A 20,089-nucleotide genomic window follows, 5' to 3' on the forward strand; every position below is an offset into this window, starting at 1 on the left:
ATTAAAGTGTTCTTGATCGGTGCTAAGTTCCGCTTTGATGCATGCGCCCCCTATCTGCAGACAAGTTTCTTGAAACCCCACACAATAGGGGGCCTCTTCTTAGTTAGTTCTTCTCATTGTCATAGAAACAAGGTCACTAGTACCAGGAATACCGAGGCAGGGCCCTATCTGCTAATGTCACCAGAGAAGCAGACAGAGAGAGAAAATAATGATAAAATTCCTGATTACTAAGGTATAGAAGAAAACGCTTGGGCACCTCTTCCAGTTGATGATCCCAAATTTGAAGTGTCCTTCTTGAGTACGGGAAACATGACATTAGAACTATTCGAAGCAAATGAGACTCAGTGAAGTTTAAGATAAGAGAATTGTTTGAAAGGGTTCCATGAGGCTGGGCCTTTAATGAACACACATCTACAAGGATAGACTGTACACCCCAGGCTGTTCTCAAGAGACAATATGGCATCAAGTTTTAAATTCTATGGCCATCCACCTCTGCTTCTTCAATCTCATTGACCTTGAGCCCCGGGCAAAATGTGGGCAGGAAAGGACCCTGGAGAACATGGGGCCAGGCTGAGAATAAAGGCCGAGTTTGCAGAAGTCACTGGTGACTCAGCATGACCTCGGCTGGATGACCTGAGCCGGCCCTGTTGCCATGAGGAGAAATACAGGTGTCCGAGCCCTCTGTCCTCTTCTGAGTCTGGGAACCTCAATGGACGGCCTTCACTTGATCACACTCCTCCCCCGTCTCTATCACAACCGGGCTCGGGCTCTGCAACAAATGTTATGCAAGACATTTGTATTTTCATTGCATTCGTGGGCATGTCTAGCAAAATGCAAACTCCTACTGATAACGTGGATTTTTCCTGGGTAGAAATGGCTACCATCGTACAGATGGGCAGAAAACTTTTTAAAAACTCTTAAGTAATAATCTTGATAAGGTAACTCTACTTATTTCATCTTAACCTCTGTTCTCAGTGACACTTGAAGACCCGAAGGAGGTTCAGTTTTAAAAATCAAAACCAAGTAGCATTTGACAAGATGTGTGTGAATGTATGAAAGACGTTTTAATGTAATACGTGCTTTTGTTTTCTTTCCCCCCGGTTTATGGAGACTTTTGTTCTGCTCTTAGATACCACGCCAATAAACAGGAAGTTGAAAAAAAACGTGGTGCAATTGTTCTGAATGTTGTTTTTCTTGTAAGGCTTTATGGGCTACACTGCGCCATCCTATTCAAAGCAGCCCCTGTAGGTGGTGGTGTTAATAAAGAAATGAGGAGGCCGAGCTGCCGTGCTGCCCTGACTCCCCAGACCTCAGCCCTCAGCGCTCCGGGGCCTGCCCAGACATTCCAGCACTTCTCTTCATTTGTCCTGAACCAAGTTGTAGAATTTTAAGGAGAAAATAAGGCCATTCCTATGGAATATGTGTACTGAATCAGAATGTTCAAACCTCTATTTCTCTTCAGGGCAGTTAATTAGCTACAACCCTGGTCTGTTGCCATTTGAACAAGTTGTCAAGAAAATCTGGTTCTTATTCTCTTTTTTGAAAATAATGACTTTCATAATCACAGCAGCCGTTACTTGGTTTCATGATCCATGACAAGGTAAGGGGCAAGAGGAGCTACTCCTAAAAGCCCCCACCTCCCCAGGCCCTGAGCCCCAGCAAGTCCTGGCCACGTGAGCTGGGTTTGGAAGCTCCAGCAGCCAGGAAGGGGGGGGGGGGTGCTGGGAGAGCTGACTCCGGAGGAGCGTGTGCCAGGCTCAGCCAGATGCCCGTGGTGGTGGCTCTGACCCTGCGCAGGAGGGTGGGCATGCCCTCCTTGGCCCCCACCTGTGTGAGGACTCACAGAACCATAGCAGGGCTACCAAGCAGGAAACTGGGGTGCAGAGTGACAGAAAGGGGGAGCTGAGGAAGTAGAAGGGTTAGGGAGGGAGCAGGGCCAGGCGCTGTCTCGAGTGTACACAGGGCCTGACAAGGGGGCAGACACACTAGTCACCAGAGGCAGTTCCCCTCCACCATGGGCAATGCTCACCACTCGGACCCTCTACTCCCAGCCTCTGCTCCCATCAAGCCGGGGCCTCTGGGTGGCACCTGCACTCCCAGACCGCTGTGCCTGTCCTGGGCAGTTCCCGTCTCTTCGGTTGTTATGTTCCTCACTAACTGAAGCTCAGTATTGAAAAGCAGGAGGTGGAGATGCAGTGGCCAGAGAGCCTGAGCCCGGGCAGAAGTGACAAGGACATGCTGTGGCCAAGTGTGTGGCTCTGGGACTGAGCTCCGATGCCATTTTTAAAAAGTTGTCATTAATGTCGAAAGTGGGAGAGAGTGAACCAGCCCCTCCCTGGTACTCAGCCCCTGGAGCAGAGAAAGCCCTGGCCTCCTGGGATGTGGCGATTAGCCATCTCTTCTGGGGTCAGCCCTGTTTGGGAAGAACTGGGCTGTGTCAGGTGGGGGAGCACTCATCCAGGTTCGGGCGGAGGTGCCCCGGGGGGACAGGTTGCATGCTGAGCTCCCCGTGGAAAGGACGTCTCATGGCAGAGCTGAAAGCCTGACTCTTAGAGGCCTGACCACCCGGCCTTTAGGGGTGCAGCTGTCCTTGCCCCCGGAGACAGTTGGCTGCACTAACATCACACATTCTAGACTTGAGTGCCTAGACGTTCAGCACTCTCATCACTATTTTTAACATTTTATTTTCTGTTCAGAGTCAAGAAGTGTATCCACCTCGCTTGGCCCCTGTTCCAGCAATGTGGCATCTGAATGCTTCCTAAGCTAGAGCCCTGCCCTGCCTGTGGACAGATTTTGATGAAACTCCAAAAGTGAAGTCAGGTTTAAATATTCTGCAAAAAGCATCGGGGTGCTTTTGTCTACTTGGGCTCAGTCTTCATGAATTATTAAGTCTTTTCTTAGATGACTGAGCTCTGTGGTTACAGAGCAGATAAGTTACTTTGCTCTTGAACGCTGAGCATTTTCACTGATTTCAGTCTTACTCATGAGAAAATATTGTACTCACCCACAGATGCCAGGGTTCTAGAGCACCCCCCCACCCCCACCCCCCGCCACCCGCGCTGCCTTTTCCCGTAGACATTTTAGACGCAGATCCCTCATGGTGGCTTTCACAGTCCAACGGGAGCTGCATCTGTGATCAATTATTATTTTTGAAACACACTCGCCCCCGTGCAGTCACAGTATTTGGTGGGAGGAATGTGTGAAATCAGATGCCCACCCAGGGTCTTTGCAGGTCACGCATCCCTAGATTCTGCCACTGGGACGTGGAAGTGTGGACAGTATTACCAAGAAATGCAACGTGACTAACACCCATTCGCAATGGTCCTGTTGTGAAATTGCTGGGGTTTCCATTTGTGTGCCGAACCTGATCAGCACATTGTATTTCTGACATTTTTGGAGGGATTGGAAACTAATTCTTTCTGTTGCAGTTTGAATTGTCTCCAAAGGTTGTTTCATCAGCTTTAGAGCCAGGTTGATAATGCTTTCATTTTAAGCTTAGCTACTTTCTCCCTGGCTCGGCCCGTGGTCTAGTGACGCAGTGATTTCAAAATCCTATGGGGCAAGCGGCTTCGATGCAGATCCTGCCCCCAGGGTGGCCGGGCTGCCCCTGCCCATCCCCAGGCGGGGTCGCTGGGCCTCAGGGCTGCTGGCTTCTGTCCAAAAGGAAGAAACAGCAGGGACCTCGGTGGTGTAATTTACTGTTTTGGTTGTTGGTCCAGGACATCCTATCTCTCCCATAAAAATGTATATCCTCTCTAACCTCTCCCTCCAGGTGATTAATGGAGCCTACAATTAATTGTGCCCCATCAAGCATGTCCTTTTCTGGATTTTTCCCTTCTTCCTAGGAAACCTATTAAATCTTCTTGGTTATTGTAATATATTGATATATAATATATTTACATGTTACATATTTTATATAGCTAATATGTTAAATATATATATATGTATATATATATATATATATATATATATATATATGTATATATATATATATATACCCCATCTGAGGCTTTTTTTAAAAAAGAGAGAAATAACGTTAGTTGATTACTTTTCATTTCTTTTCCATGTCAGAATGGCATTGTGTAATAATCACCCCAAAAGGAGAGGGTTCAGATATTAAAACAAGCTGACCCTGCCCCGTTCTGAATTAAAATGCTGCATTTGGCTTTTATATTTTTCTTCTATGTTCAGCCCTAATTGTTTTCGCATATCAGTCTAAATAGGCAAAAACTATTTAGAATTCTATTTCAAATTAGAACTGTCATGTGGCCACTCTCATGTTTTGCTATTGTCATGATATAGTGAATAATGTTCTTTAATCAATAAAACTCACATTCTGGGTCAGTGATTTTTATATGCATGTGCACTCATATTTCATGAAATTAATATTTTCTACATGCTTACCTGTTAAGTGAATATTTTATGTCTGCTTGCCTATTCTGTTAATTTTTCTGTGATGCCCCAGCTCATCTTGTAGTATACAAGTCAAGAAATTCAGCAAGATGCACGTAGTTCCTTTTTGTACAAAACACATGCTAGCTTTAGCAACAATATTTGGTATTAACAGATGAATTTTAAAACTAAAACTTGCCCTTTTTTTATCAACGAAGAAAACTTTTTCTTTTTCTCTCTTCCTTCTCTTTTTGGTTGGTTCCTTTTTATTTTTTAAACACTAAATAATCAGTGTTAGTGGCCCTGTCCTCGGAGGAATTACTTACTGTATTTTCTGCTTCGGTCACGGCCACCGGGGACTATTGTGGAGTCCACCGTGAGTTTCCTGTTGTTTCGGGTGAGAAAGAGTGTGCTGAGTGCTCAGAGGGGTATGAGAAAGCAGGCTGGCTTATGTTACTTCTGAAATGACTTAAAATAGCAGTTTTAAAAGTATCTTTTACCAAACCAGAACAGCAAGTCCCTGGCATTTCTCATACACTTTATGTACAGTTACATATTTTGACTCTACTTCCACTTTTCAAATCTGTGAACGGATGGCTCAGGCTACCTCTGTGTTTGTGTAACGTACATGTAGCAGGGCAGAAAGGAGACACTATCAGAGAAACGGGGATTCTGCCCAGTGCTGGGGGTGCTGAGAATGTTTTGAATACAAAGGAAAAGGTATAATTCCACTGATGAGAAAGAAAGTGTGATCGAGGTTACCAGGGACTGGGGGTGGGAGGGAAGGGGGGCGAGTGCTGAATGGGGACAGACTTCCTGTTTGGGATGATGAAAAAATTCTAGAGGACGATGGTGGTGATGGTTACCCAACAGTGGGAATGTGCTTAATGCCCTTGAGTTGTGGGTTTAAAAAGCTGGTTAAAGTGGTAAATTTTATGTTATGCATATTTTGCCCCAGTTTAAAAAAACATGCATGCATGGAATGGAAAGAAGGCATGTGAAGTAAAGTTAGATGTTGGGTAGGATTTGTACGGAATTACAGAAATTATGGATGATGGGGGATCTCAGGAGCCTGCATGGAGTCTAGACCTCCGGTTTCACTGGTCCCGGACCCGAGGCTGTGGAGGGCGGTGCTGCCCTGAGTGGCGCTGAGCCTGGGCTGCAGGGGCCGGACGGGATGCCCCTTGCTGCCTCTCCCAGCATGCACATGCCTTCTTCCCATTCACTGAACCAGTGCCGTCGATGAGACTGGCTTCCAGATAAGGACCTGACTGAGGACATTTTAATCCTATAGCCTTTGATCTAGATGGTTCCTGAGTTAGTCTCTGGGGAGGGTTCAGACTCGAGGCTGGTCCCCCGGGCCCTGTGACCTCAGATGTCCTTAGGCAGAAGCTTTCATTTCACGGAGCAATCAAATCTGAAACCAACGTGGCTCTGAGTAGCAGTCTGCAACCACGGGCTCTCCTGGCATGTGGACAGGGACACTGCGTGTGAGCTTCAGCTGGGACCGGGTCTACATGCCTTCCAGCCTCAGCCTGCGTGCAGCTTGCATCACTGCTCCTGCTGTGCCTTCCTACCAAGAAAATGGTGAGAGCTGTGCATGTGATGACTTTTGGTGTTTTAATTAGCTCGGGAGCTCACCCCTCATGAAACAAATTTTAATAATCACGTCATGGCCTGGGAACACCATTCCCAGGCACTTAGTATGGTGCACATTTATTTTTTATTCCAGCATGGAGTTCCCATCATGAAGCAAATTCTTGAGCCACATTTGACATGATTAAAAAAAAATTCCACCTCTGTGGAATTAACACGAGTCATATTTAATTCCACACAAGCACCTGCTCCTAGCAGCAAACACCGCTCCGTGCAGGGTTTTATTGTAACACACTGTGCCCAGTGTCAGCAGTAAGCATTCTGGGTGGAGCCGTAGGAGAATGAAGAAATTGTGTGAGCAAGGGACCACTATACCTAATATGACACAGGCACCTCCGTGAAGCAAAAGCATGACATACTTTTTCTTTCCAAGCGAGGCAGCCCTGCAGATCGCAAGCCCGCTTGCCTTTCACTTTCTGATACACATCCTGCCGGGAGAAGACGGGTGCTCAGCCCCACCACTGCCCAGGCAAACGCCATTCGGAAAAATACAGCCCACGTGGCGGGCAGTACCTCTGTGGGTTTCTCCTGGGCGATGGCACGCCACCCTCATGGGAAGCCTGAGACATCACCCTCCATGTCAGGGTGGTTACAGGCTGTTTCTGTGGTTAGTTTTGTAATGAACTACCTGGAAATTGTAGGCTTAGGTATATTCCTCCTAATCTGATACAGTTTCTGGACTCTGAGCTCCCTCAGAAATGGGCCACACACGCTCAGTGGGGGACACTTCCATGGAGGGAAGAGAAAGGCAGAGCCCCGAGTGGCTGCAAGACAGCCAGTCACTGAGAACAGGCGAGGGCGAGAGGCTCAAGACTGAGCCAGCCACGTGGAGCTGGGGCCTGGAAAAGAATGTCACTGTCACATGTGTGAAGGTGACTGATACCCCGGGGGTAAGAGAAGGGTTGAGCGTGGTATAGAGTAACCAGAGTAATGGGGCGAAACCGAGGGAGGACGTCCTGGAGTCTAATATCAGAAACACCCTTCCAAACAGGGTGTGTCCATCAGAGTGTGAAACGGGCTTATCAGCAAAACAAGCTGGCAGGCCAGTTCCAGTGACATTGCAAGGAAGGGGACAACGAAAAGCTACTGAGCAGGAAGAGCTAGCAAACAGGGTGTGTTGGTGGAGAGCCGGGCCAGGCCCAGCTGCTAGCCTAGGGACAGTGGCGGCTTTGTACAGGGCCCTCTCCAGGCAGCCGATGCCCCCAGACCCGCCCCCGGGCTGGGAGCTGCTGGGTGCGTGGGGGGCCCCTCCACACCTCTGTTCCTGAAGGTAAGACAGGGCTTCCCCACCCTGGTGGTCAGTGTGCCTGCGAGAGCCTGGGACACTGTGCCACGGTGCCAGGGGCCACAGCTGCGAACTGCATACACTGTCATAATGGGGGTACATTTTATTGCAAGCTTTTGATTTTCTACAGATTCCCAAATAATTGTCATTAATATAGAAACATTTTCCATGAAAACTGCAGTTTATTAGAAGTGCCCAGGAGTGCCCCCGGGGCCTCCCTGCGTCGCCGTCACCCTCGGACCTGCTCTTCCCTGCAGGCAGAGAGGGCCGCCTCACGGCAGGCTCTCCGCGTCGTGTGCACAGTCCCCAGAGCGTTCTTGCCGGCGTCGTGCACTGGCCTGTCGCCGTGCTGGGTAGGCAAAGGGATATTTCTACAACAAGGCCAGAGCGACTTCCCAACATGGAAGTATCGGGCTCCATGAAATCTTGTCTGTCTCTGACCAAAGCCCCTCCCCCTTTCGTTTCCACAACTGCCTGTCAGACCCGGGGAGTGAGTATCTGAATGAAGGCGGAGCTGGGCTTCCTCCGGGTTATCTCTGGAGGTGGTCAGCTCTGTGTGATTTCCCTCCGTCTGGTCCTTCCTTTCTTCCCAAACTTCTCTCCCTCCTCTTTTCCCCTTGTCTGTTCGTCTGGTCCTCATAGCCTCTTTTTTTGGCATTTAAAAAAATAATCTATACATTGCTTTTTTTTTTTTAAAAAAAAAGGTATTTTTATATACTTTTTCTAAAATAGGTAGGTATGACTTCAACAGTGAACCCACCTCTTCATATATTAGTCACTTTATTAGTTAAGTAAATGAGGCCGCGAGTTTGACATGCTTGCTCTACAGGAAGAAAAGAAGGCTCAGATAAGCAGCAAATAACAGAAACCCAACTTCAATTTTCCCATGTGGCCGTCTGCTCTCCAAAGTGGGGCGGCGGGCCAGGCAGGAGAAGACCCTGATTAGGGAGAAACAGTCCCCAGTTCCCCTGGGAGAAACCTTTAAGCTGCCCGCCCTCCCACACCTCCGAAGCTTGGCCGAACCGAGGCCTGGAATCCCGCTGTGAGAGTTTCATGAGCACACACATGGACACAGCCAGACAAGAGGCCACCGTTGCCTGGAAACAAGTTCGTGCTGCAGGGAGAGGAAGGAGGAGGCGCCTTTCAAACCACACATGACCTGGGACTTTATCTTTTGGGGTGGTCACGTCTAGGGGAGGACAGCTCCCTCCTGCTCCACCAGCTTCCTGGTCCTGGAGCCCGCGGGCCGAACAGTGGCCACCTGTGGAAGGCACAGGAGAGGGCTTCGGAGCCACGTGGAAAACCCAGGCGAGTCTGGGTTTAAGGACCGAGGTTGCTGTTTGCTGATCGCTGGCAAGAAGCAAATACAGGTCACTGGTGCAACTATGATGTCACCCTTCTAAGTAAATCCTCATGAAAATGACAATGGTTTCCAAGTCACGTCTTGGAAATAAATTGTGGGTAAGGACCGTCTGCTTAAAGCCTGGAAACCCAGTTTCCTCCGGCTTGGGTCTTTAAATGCTTTGATGATGTGGTTTGCTTTTCTCTCCAAGAAAGAAAGAAAAAAGTAAATAAAGACCGACAAGCGAGCGCGACCCACAGCCTCGCTGTTGGAAGAGCCCGGCCACCAGGGACATGAGGGCCGGCGAGGAAGGACAGAGATCCAGGGGGACCTGCGCACTGCTCCAGAGGCAGCAGCCCAGCGCTGAGAGGAAGCGAAGGCACGGTCCCTCCGAGGAAAGGTCCCCACGGATGCTAAGGATGATTTCTGCTTTGTCACCAAATCGAGTAGCTGGTGCCCACTGTCTCCTGAAGGACCAGGCCCCTCTGCAGCGGGAGAGAGAGAGCTCCATGAGCAGACAACACAGTGGGAACAGCGTCAACAGCAAAGGCAGCCACTGGGGGAGGGACACGAGGCAGCAGGAGGCCTCGGGGGCTTCTTGTCTGTGCTGGGGCCCAGGCCGGTGGGAGGAGGTGCAGAGCATTTCGGAAGCCCCTTTGGTGTGCGGCCGTGGAAGGTTTCCCGTTTTATTTTGCAGGCTAGCGTTGCCATTCTGGACTGGTCCCATCACCAGTGCTGCTTCCCGGCTCTGCTGTAATTCTATTTTCTTCATTTGTCCTTTGCAAAGCCAATGCATGAGGCAGACCCGCTGATCAGCTGCCCCTGGGACCTTCGTGTGCTGGCTCAGCGCCTCGGGCTGGTTCAATGGAGCTGGCAGGACGCGGCCTGGGGTCTAGAAGCAGAACCCCTGGCACTGGCGGGAGGGTGAGCCCCTTCGCCGCACCCCTCCTTGGAGACCAGCTCTCCTGGTATTTCCTGGTCTTTATAACTCCTCAAACAAATGCCACAGCACAGGCGGCGGGGGGAGGGGGGAGCTCTTAATAAACAAACCACACACATTTCCAAAGCCCAGGTGCCTTTGAGTTTATAAAAGAAATCCCAGTTGCCATTTCCCACTAATAGGACAGCGGTGGAGCTGGGGGTAGGTGGCCGTCGCTATTGTCCCCTGGTGTCCCCAGGCCTCTGCACTGCTAGCCTCTCCAGCTGCTCTGTGAGGCGTCCTGGGGAGGGGGAGGGTGTCCCCTGGCTGAGTTCTCCTGGGCTTGAACCGTAACCTCTATGAACAGACTTTATGCTACTCTTTTTTTTTTTTTGAAACAAAATGATTAACAATGAAAGAGTAGGGTTTGGGGAGAAGCCCTTTTTTTAAAGCAACCTATGGAAAGTAATTGATGAGTAACGCAGCTTTAGACAACACTTTTTCTGTAGCCCTTTCCACACGGTGCTGCTAACTTTGCATAACCCCTGCATTCATGGGCTGGGTGGCCCCTGACCCCTGCAATGCGAGCTAAGGTGGAAGGGGGGAAGGAGCCGAGTTCCCGTTTGAATGTACAGTGTTGTCACATCACCCCGAGGGCCATTTCCCTTTCTGTTTGCGAGGCCGGTGCGGTCCGCGCAGGGGCTCCTGTGGTCGGGGCGCTGTGGGCTGCAGAGGGCTGCCTCCCGTGGTCGCCTTCACCTTCATTTGTCTTAGGGCTTAATTTCCTTTCCCAACAAACTCAGCAACACAGAGAATGACATTTGGAAAAGTGTGAGTGAGTGAGTGAGTGAGTGACTACCACAGTCACCAAACATCACTCCTGTGATGGTTGACAGGTGGTGACCTGCTCGGCCATCTCTCGATAAAATGTAAAGCATTAATTCCTGGCTGCTGCACACGCGAACGAAATGACCAGACCAGGCTCCCGTGGAAGACACCTGAGGGCAGGTGTATACCTGGGATTTTTTCTTTCACTGCTTCTTTGATGTGACTTCTGTCCAGACAGCCACACCCGTGGTGAAGGCTTGCTGTCACTGGGTTTTCCTTGCTGTTGGCCATGCTAAGTGTTAAGCGAGGGAAAGTCCGCCCTGTCAGAACGTTCTTTCCAAATGGCCGTGAAGCCGTGGCCTGAAGGTCCGGACCCGCCTCTGTTTCAGGAAACGTCAGGCTTGTTTATCGATACCTGCCCCACCCGCTGACCCCACTGTGGTCGCAGCTCGGCCACTCCTGCAGCCTGGATGTGAGGGGCTTCCACTCCCCTCGTCGCCCACGGCGCCACTGGCTTCCCTGTCAGCCTTAGGGAAGGAAGTGAGAGGGCATGGAGACCGTATGTGTTCAGTAAAGGAGGGTTAACTGCTCAGATTTCTGGGCTGGGAAGCAACAAAACAAGATGTGCTCACAGAAGTGGTTACCTCTAAACTAAGTATAGACTGGAGATAAATCTGACAAGCTCTGACATCTTCAAATGTCAAATCCACCCGCACATCACAGATGACATTGGACCTGATGACCGAACTCCCTTTAAAATATACTTCATGTAAATACATTTTTGTGAAACCACAAGCTGTTCCTCTCAGTTTTGTTTTCAGCTGGTTTTGATGAAGAGATTGGCATTCTACAGCTAATTAAACAGCTTGCAAGTCAACATCAATGAAAGCTTCTGGACTCAGAAATATACTGCACTCTGCACGGCGCAGGGGTAGCCATGGGCTTCCTCCTTGTGCTCACAGACGGGCCAGAGGGGAATTTGTAGCTCTAATCCCAGCTCACAGCCTCAATCGTGGGTCCAGTGTCTGAGCTTTGTCAGCTCACCACACTGTCAACACAGTGAGTCGGGTTCAGACTAACAAGAAATGCAGTTCATGTTTCTGTGTTCACTTACACCTACTAGTATTGAATATATTGCAAATTTCCTACACCTGCTACATATTTCATTGTGTGACTAGAAAGCTACTTGCTTTTTCTCTGTGCAAAATAGAAAATGAAATGCAAGAGACCCTTGTTTCCAGGTCAAGAAATTAGGAGTTCCTGGGCTTCTCTCACCCTTGTCTGTCTTATTTTATTTTATTTTATTTTATTTTATTTTATTTTATTTTATTTTATTTTATTTTATTTTATTTTATTTTTTACAGTTGTGGCTATTTCTAGATTCTGGAAATTATTACTTGATTTTTCTTTAAGTTTGTCTTTCTAATTGTACAGTTAAACCTGCCCTAACCCTTAAAGCCAGATAGATTGTTCTAAGAAAATTGTTGTCATTATTTCATACAGGACAGATTGGCTTCATGTAAGAAGCTCTATCTGGTAAATGAGAGGAAAACTCCATTTTACTTACACTGAGGAATGCCTCTAAACATAATGCTATTTGAACATCTTGGTGTTAACAAATGCATTTTGTGAAAAAAGGGAAGCACAAGTTAGCTAGTTGCATGTGAAGTAATTGTGCTAAAAACATTAATTTTTCATGTGGAAGAGTTCACATTTTGATTTATATACCTGCAAAAAAAAGTGTATATTTTTTTTCCCAATGCTGAGAACATTTCTTTAATGAAAGTTTTGCACGGTGCCTCTCTGCTCTTAAGAAATTCCCGGGTTACAGCTACGATTCGGGGTGAACTTGAATTTGTTCCGTGGCCATGGCCTTTTTGATTGTGGTGAAATAGTGCGAATGACAACGGTTCTGAAGAAAGTGCTTCAAGACCGTGTCGTGTTTCACTCTTTCCAGATGACTAAAGCCACCATCATTTCCCAAGTCCTCTGTCGGGCAAAGGGGGGACGTGTGGTCTGAGAGAGTGGCAAGTATTAGTGGAGGTCAGGCTTCTTTTGAACGTGGGAGCTCCATTGTGGGGTGGGTAGGGGTCAGGGCGGGTATGCCGGGGTGAACTGCTCCTGCAGAACCCGTCTTAAGGTGACAACTCAGGTGACTACCAGGGTCCTCTTATGCCCTGTCATCTTTTATTGCAGTGTCCATGCAAGGTTTTCTGGTTTGCTTGCTCTTACACATCAGGCTTCTTGCTTTAAAGCTTCAGAACAGTCACATACTGTAGGAAGAACTGGAACATAAAGGCATGAGGAGTGACTTCTGAACCCATGCTTCAGGTCTGGAATTAAACAGTCTAACACATCACCTTGGATAGAAGAGGCTGTTGCACTCTTACTGTCATCAGGTCAAGTTTACCAAGAGCAGGGCTACCTCACTCAGAATGTTTTGCACTGAGCACAGATGTAGCTAGTCTCCTCCAGAAATTAAAATTCCTCATGCTAAGTTCCCTGTCCATCAATATATATTTGCAGGGCTCTCCCTGAATTTTGCTACTGGTTTCTGGTTCTTTTCACTGCTTCTTTGGTAGTCTGTGTTTTAGGAAGAAATCCCCTTTCAGAAACCAGGACTTCTACTCTGTGGTGTGTTTCCTTTAGTACTTCAATATATTTTAAAATATGTGAATAGATTATGAGAATGCCTATTGGTGAAAAGAATGTGGGAGGGAGAAGAATTAACTAATTTTTAAATTGTTTGAGATCAGGGAAATACTGGGCTCAATCTACTGGTGTTTTTCAAATTGTTCCTCAATTTAGCCAAAGCACTGAGTAGAATTTCTTTCTAACAGACACGTGAAAAACTGCTTGGCTTTTCTAAGTGTAGACAGCAAGGACTAATGCTCTGAGTGTCGCCTGGAGAATCCAGAAATGTCCGTGGGCTGTCGTGAATAATTCTGTCTCTTTATGGAGAGTTGTTTGGGCTTTTTAGAAACTCATTAATTTGATTGAACGAGCCTGAGTGTTATCAGGAAAAGACGCTTCAGAAAATGGTTTCAGAATGTGTCATTTTCTCCTTGGTTTAATCTGAGATAGAGTGTGTGGGCATGCTGGTATTTTAAAAGTGGTGTACACATGGCTGTGCCTTCAAATATGAGGTGGGATTGCAAAGAGAAGGGTTTTCTTAAGTCTTCTGAAATTCAGTCTGAAATTCTGCTTTTCTCCCGAGGAGTAATTCTTGGATTTTTAGTGAGGATTCTTTCATTCTTTTTTGCATGTTCAGTTTGTTGTTGTAATTAAGCAGAAACAAATTTTTAAAAGCTCTGTAAGCTTTCTATCATTTTGACCTTCCTATTTAATGTTTCATAAAATAAAACCCTGTGTTTTCATTTTAACTGGTTTCATTATTTTTTTTTTTTGATGAAATGATTTGCGGTATAAGACTGCCATTTGGTTTCAATATTAATATATAAAATGAACTACGTGGGTGTCGTTTATTTTCAGTCGTAAATAACTGCTTCACCGGTTATTTTACCTTAGCACAATTCAATGGACTCCTTTAGAATTTTGCTCTGCAGGGTTCAAACAATATTTGATGTGTGTGTATGTAAAATAAAAATTACACTCATTCAGAGCAAGTTTCATGTTGTCGTGGTGGTCAGAATCGAGGGAATATAATGTAGTTAGTTTCAAAACCCAGTCAGGAGGTTAATCATTCATTATTATTTTTTTTTCCAGGAAAGTCTAATTAGGTTGTCTCAGAATTTCAATTTACTAGAATTCTTTTTAAAAAATATTTTAAGTGAGTGTGTCAATTTGCTTAAAAAGGGGTTAATTTGGTAAGAAGGGGTACCTTTTCTGTTTGTATTGTGGCTTGTTCAATTTCTCATAAACTGTATTTGGTATCTAAAATGTTGAAAGCAGTTTGGGAACAAAATGTCTGCTTAACCCATGACAAAATTGGCCACAATTTGCCGATTGGGCTGATAACAAAAGCCAGCAACACAAAATAGGTAGAAAAACAGTTTGTTCGGTGATGTGAGACCACTGAGGGCTTTTTGCATGTTATTTTTTTTTTTTCATTCTGGTGTTTATGTTGTGCTGGAAGTACATGAAGAGGAGCTGTGCTCACCCGTAGATTCTGATTAACCATTTCATTGAGTGGAAGTCTTTTCACAGTTCAGAAAGCAGGCTGCTCACCTGGCATGTGAGGCAAGTCTGGGTTAAAACCCGGCTTTGCACCTACAGCCCACGTTTCATCAGGCTCCCCCCGGCACTGTCTTCCCAGCTCATAATTTGATCTTTTACAGCCGCACTGGAATTCCATTCTTCCAGTGCTCAGCATGGAATTATAAGGCTGTGACGACATTTTTGCAAATGTAAAACAGAAATTGTAGTTTGCAGTTTAAAAACAAACAAAACACTTCTCTACCTGGGCACACAGTTGACAAAAATTTTAATAACTAAAAGTACACACTGACTCTCCTATGATCCTCACAGACTGGAAACAAATATTAGGTTTTACATGAGACAAAACAGCTTTTCAAAGGACAGAAGGAGCCAGCAGCCTCCCTCCTCTGCTGCCGTGACTTCTGCCCCGAGTGTGTGAGGTGGTCTTGTTGTTTTTGCTTTTTGTTTTGTTTTGTGTGTTTTTTCGGTCCTAAAAATGAGATACCTCTGAGCAATAATTAGGATGAGGTCTATGTTTTTACTTATTTCATCTTTGTTTTCACAAATAAATACAAATAATTCAAACTGAAACCTGATGGCTTTGGTGATAATAAAATAGCAGCCACGGGGAAATTTTCTTCATTTTAATGTTCTTTCACAACCCACATTCAGTTTCGGTAGGAAAATTATTAACCTTTTAACACGGTGCTTCAGCATGGGCTCCCCGTCGACTCCTGAATATGATTTGCAGGTTTTGGTTCTATTTTGAGATTTTGGTGTGCGATTTTTTTTTCTTCTTTCTTTTCTTTCTGTCTTTCTTTCTTTTTTAAGACCTTGGCTTTCTTTGATCGCGATGGTAGGACCTGAAATGCCTGTCAGTGCGAGCACACTCTGCAGGACTCCTGTTCCCGCCCTCCTCCCGTCCCTGCTGGGAAAGAGGAAATGTCCCCAGCCTCCCTGTTTTCCTCCTTCTCACTCTCGGTGGACAAGCATTCTTTTAAAAATCCAGCTGAGCGGCATTTCTGAGAGGGCCGATGGCTCTCTGTGCTGCACCTGCCTCGGCTCCTGTCTGCCTTGGGTACCTCTGTGTCCTCAAAGCAAAGCCAGTGAGAGCTGGTTGTGCTGCGGGGCTGCAGGGCCCCTGGGCTGTGAGGCAGAGATGTGGTGTCTCCCTGCTCACTGCTGTTGGGTGCATCCTGGAAGGGGCGGATGGGAGAGGACCACGGTCTTGCAACTCCTGTGTCTTCAACCTGAAGCACACGGGAAGGCAGACGTGGGGCGGGAGAGGCAGGTGTGTGGGATGACCCCCGCTGGAGGTTTCCATTTTAAGCATCTTCTGCTCCACGTCTGGCTGGGACAGTCACACCGGTGGGGAGGCCCTGGTTGGGACTGGGTCCCACACCCACACCGCCCTGTCTGCCAGGGCTGTGCCTCATGACCCTCGGTCCCCTTCCTTGTTCTGTCCCATCATTGGTAAGCCCCACCCGTTCCCAACACCCGCACAAATCAGGGAATGGAAAATGAGCAGCAGGTCTGCCTGCACCAAGTGTGTGCCCTGGAAGTGCCCCTGTCAGCATGGCAGCTGGGTCTGTGTTTGCTTCTTCCCCTGTCTCCTCCATCTCCTCCTCCTCCTCCTCTTCCTCCTCCTCCTCCTCTTTCTTTTTGCATACTTCCTGTATGAGGTTAGTTTTTTTTTTTTTTTTAATGATAAACAACCTATTTTTTTCCTTGCTTTGGCCTGGTCATAGGCTGCCTCTACCTGTCCAGTGGTGAGCATTTTGCTGTGCTCCCCACCTGGGCACGATCAGGTGCTAGGTGAGCTGTCCTTGTCCCCCTCAGGGTGGCAGGTCAAGGTGGTGAGCACACCATCTGCTCTCCAATACGAGAGGAATGCCAGTAGACCTCAGGGCTCAAGTGTTCCCCTCGGGCAAACTGGCCTGGGGAAGGAAGGCCCAGGGAGTGTGCGCTGGGCCAGCGGGGGGCGTGATGACCAGAGAACTCCTCCTGGCCGTGCAGCACCTGGAAAAGGAGATAGGGATGAATCCAGCTGACACTTCTCCCCAGGTCACCCCGATAATTTGCTGACCATCTGCACTGCTTCTGGGCTGCTTGCTCTCCCCCCCCCATCCCCCTCCCCCACGGTGGGGTCTCAGGAGAGAGCCATTGGTGAGGAGCGAGGGCACTGAAGTGAGAACATCAATAGATGGCCAGCCTGCGGTCACCCACAGTCATGCGGGACCGAGCCCATGGCCAGTGTACAGGAGTCATGGGAGCCAGGGCCGTTTGCCAAGGTGACCCTGGGCATGGGTGCACATCACCAGGGGCGCATGAAAACAGGTCCTGGTCCTTGCCCCAGAGTTTCCAAGGCAGAGTCATGGGAAGGGCCCGGGGATCTGCATTTCTAACAAATGCGGGAATGTGATGCTGCCAGTCCCGGGCCCACGCGGGAACCTCTGAGGGCCGTGGCTTCGGGTGGTTGGGTGCCTCAAACCCCGTGGAGCCACTGCCTGCCTGCCTTTCCCTCTGATGCTGAGTCCCCTCATGTGACCGGGTACAACCTTGGATGTAAAACCAGCCTTCAGAGGCCCGTCGCTTCTCTCAGTAACTATACAGCAGGGTGACCTGCCCCAGTGCCAACCCGTCCACAGATTTGCTAAAACGTTTTTGTGGTTCAGTTCCTTGAAAGGAGGGTTTTATCTTATGGATAGAGAAAGTGACCATGGTGAGGAGGGGTGCTGGGCCAGGAAGTAACCCAGCGAGGGGGCCTGTGTCACCCACCCTTGTACAAATAGAGAGAGAGGCCCTTTGTACCAGAAGGTGGGCGAGCTTCCCAGGTCCTCCCTGGGTCAGGGGGTTGCGGTCAACCATGCTCACCCCTTCCTCCCCGCAGGTGGCCGAGCATCCCCGTCAGGATGCTGGCCGGGAACGTGACAGCTCATTGCCCACCTCCCCTGCGCCTGGGTGAGAGAAACAACCCCAGCAGCAGGCCGAGGCCGCAGGGATGCTGAGTTGGGTTCCTCGGGAGCAGTGCCCGGTGTCAGGAACTGGCTGGGGGCCTGCGTGCATTCTGGGGCCGGCTCACCATCTGCCCACAGGGCTGTTGAGGGACGCGGCGTCTTTCTGAGCCACGTGTAGGTCTGTAGTGATGCGTGGAGCACTTCACAAAAACTGCTTCTAGGGGAGGTCCCCTCGGGAAAGCTTCTGAGTCTGCTCAGCCTCAGGTGGGTTCCCCTGAGAAAGGAGGGGAGAGCCCTGTGGGCACCTCCTGCAGCACCGCAGCCTGGTCGTTTCCCGGAGACCCGCGTCACTTCTCCCGAGAAGGCGTCTGTGACGACCAGCGGCACGTTCCCACGTTCCCGGTGGCCCTCCAGGTGCTCCCTGTGTGCGAAGTGAAAACACCCCCCCCCCCCCCGGCACAGTGTGTGCCCACCCCATCCGCCTGGGCAATCATTTAAAGTCTCCAAAAGTGGGCTTCCAATCAATGATTCTCTCTCATCATCGATGTTTCCCTCTCTCTCCCCCTCTCCCTTCCTCTCTGAAATCAATATATATATATATATATATATATATATATATTTAAAAAGTGGGCTTTCCACACAGTCGGAACCCAACACGAGTCACCGCTGTCAGGATGCTCGCGGCCGGTCGTCTTCCCGGGGCTGGCAAAGACCTGGCGCGGAGCCGGCCGGGGTGGCCGGGCTCTCGTGTGGCCTCTCACAACGCGAGGTCCTCCCGCCTGGTGCGTGATGCCTGGGGAGCAGAGGCTCAGGTGGCACTGAGGGGCAGAGCACCCTGCCCAGGGAGCGTTCCTCTGGGGTCAGTGTCCAAGCTGCTGTTTCTCTCCCCTTCCCCGCGTCCTGTGCCCGGAGCTTCCTTCCGACTGACTATCGACTGTCCTCAGTTCAGAGACAGCCTGCTTTGGAGCATCCAGAGGGCTGGGGGCTACATTGGAGGGACCTCCCTCTGGGTGATGTGTGGGACCCTGAGGCCTTTCCGCAGATCCAAGCGACACCTTGGGGAGACCTACTTGCATACTAAAGAGTGAAGGAACAGCTTAGCCCAGCCAAGCTGGAGTAAGATAAGGGAGTGATGTGTGATCAGGAACCCGCTCCCCGACACAGGACTGCCCGACACAGGGAGACGCTACTGGTCTCCACGCCCTCCCAGTGTGCGCTGGCAGAGGGGACGCCGTATGTGTGACGGGCTCTGAGTTAGAGGAAAACCTTTTAAAGTGTGTGGATGGGTTTCTTTGGTGGTAAACAGGTAGCCAGGCCAACACAGAATCCCGAGGGATTGCCTCACCCATGCCAAAGCCCCGGACAAAGTCAAGCAAGTGCAGGCCTTGCCGTGGAAGTGATTATTCGGGATCTGGGACCGGGTAGGGGTGACTCAGGACTCCATCCAGCAGTGTCCGGGCCAGGGAGACCTGAGGAAGGTGCCAGCTTCCTTCCTCTCTGCACCTGCCACGTGAAGGTGACCAGATGACCCTTAGGACCCTGCTCCTCTCACTCTGTGCTTAGGTCAAGTCCGTCCTGAAGCTTGGGCTGCTGCCCTTGGCTTTTCATCTCACTCACAAGTGGGGGAACTGGAGAGCAGTACCCCTCTGTTCGGTGGTGAAGCTGAAGGAACCAGGCTTCCCCTTCCTCCCATGCTGGCCACTGATGCGTTTCTTAGTTCCTGTTTCTCGTTGCCCACCCAGGAAGGCTCTGCATACGCAACCTTGGGCCCACATCTGGATTGCTAAGTGCAAGCACACACCAGGAAGCTGGTTTTCCAACTGGCTCGCCTTGGCGACGTTCTCCCCGGGGTGTTGGAGTCCACGGGGCATCGCCTCTTGGAAAGCCCAGTATTCCACTGCCACTAGCAAACGAAGCCTTGGGGACAGTAATAAAGGCTGCAGGCATTTGTGACGGACTCGCTCCTGTCTACGGGACATTGGGGAAAAGATGCCGGATCAAACAATACAGCGTGTGAAGAAATAAATACAGACGGTCCCCAGCGGCCGAGAGTGTCGGGACAAGGACTGCGCGTAAGACAAGCTGTGCTCTCAGCAGCCTGCTGCCCACGGAGAGGAGCCCTTTGGAGAAGGGCGGGCGGGGCTGCCCTGAGCAGCATTCCCGTGGCCTAAGAAAGGGATCTGCTCCAGGAGTGTTTGGGGTGCACACACCATCCTGTGTGAATGGCTTTCCATATTCCCCAATGTCTCAGGGCCTTTTACACGGTGCATTATCTCTTGGGGAGGGATGGAGTGCTTCAAGACCATGCACCCCACTCCCTTTTCACAGTTTTGTGCCATTAACAAAAGTCAGGAAATGGGGGAGGCGGGGGAGCTGATCTTCCTGGTGAGCTCAGGGCTGCATCTGGGCAGGTGGCAGGTGGAGAGGACAGCAGGCCCCAGGGAGTCAGGGGCAGAGCTGGTCCGCTCCCCGGCCATCAGGAGTGGCTGCAGAGAGAACATGGCAAGAGTAGCCGACAGGCTGGAGTGGCCCCCCTCCCAGGACAGAGCTGT

The sequence above is a fragment of the Myotis nattereri genome (genome assembly GCF_964212035.1).
Source record: "Myotis nattereri genome assembly, chromosome: 10".
NCBI lineage: Eukaryota > Metazoa > Chordata > Mammalia > Chiroptera > Vespertilionidae > Myotis > Myotis nattereri.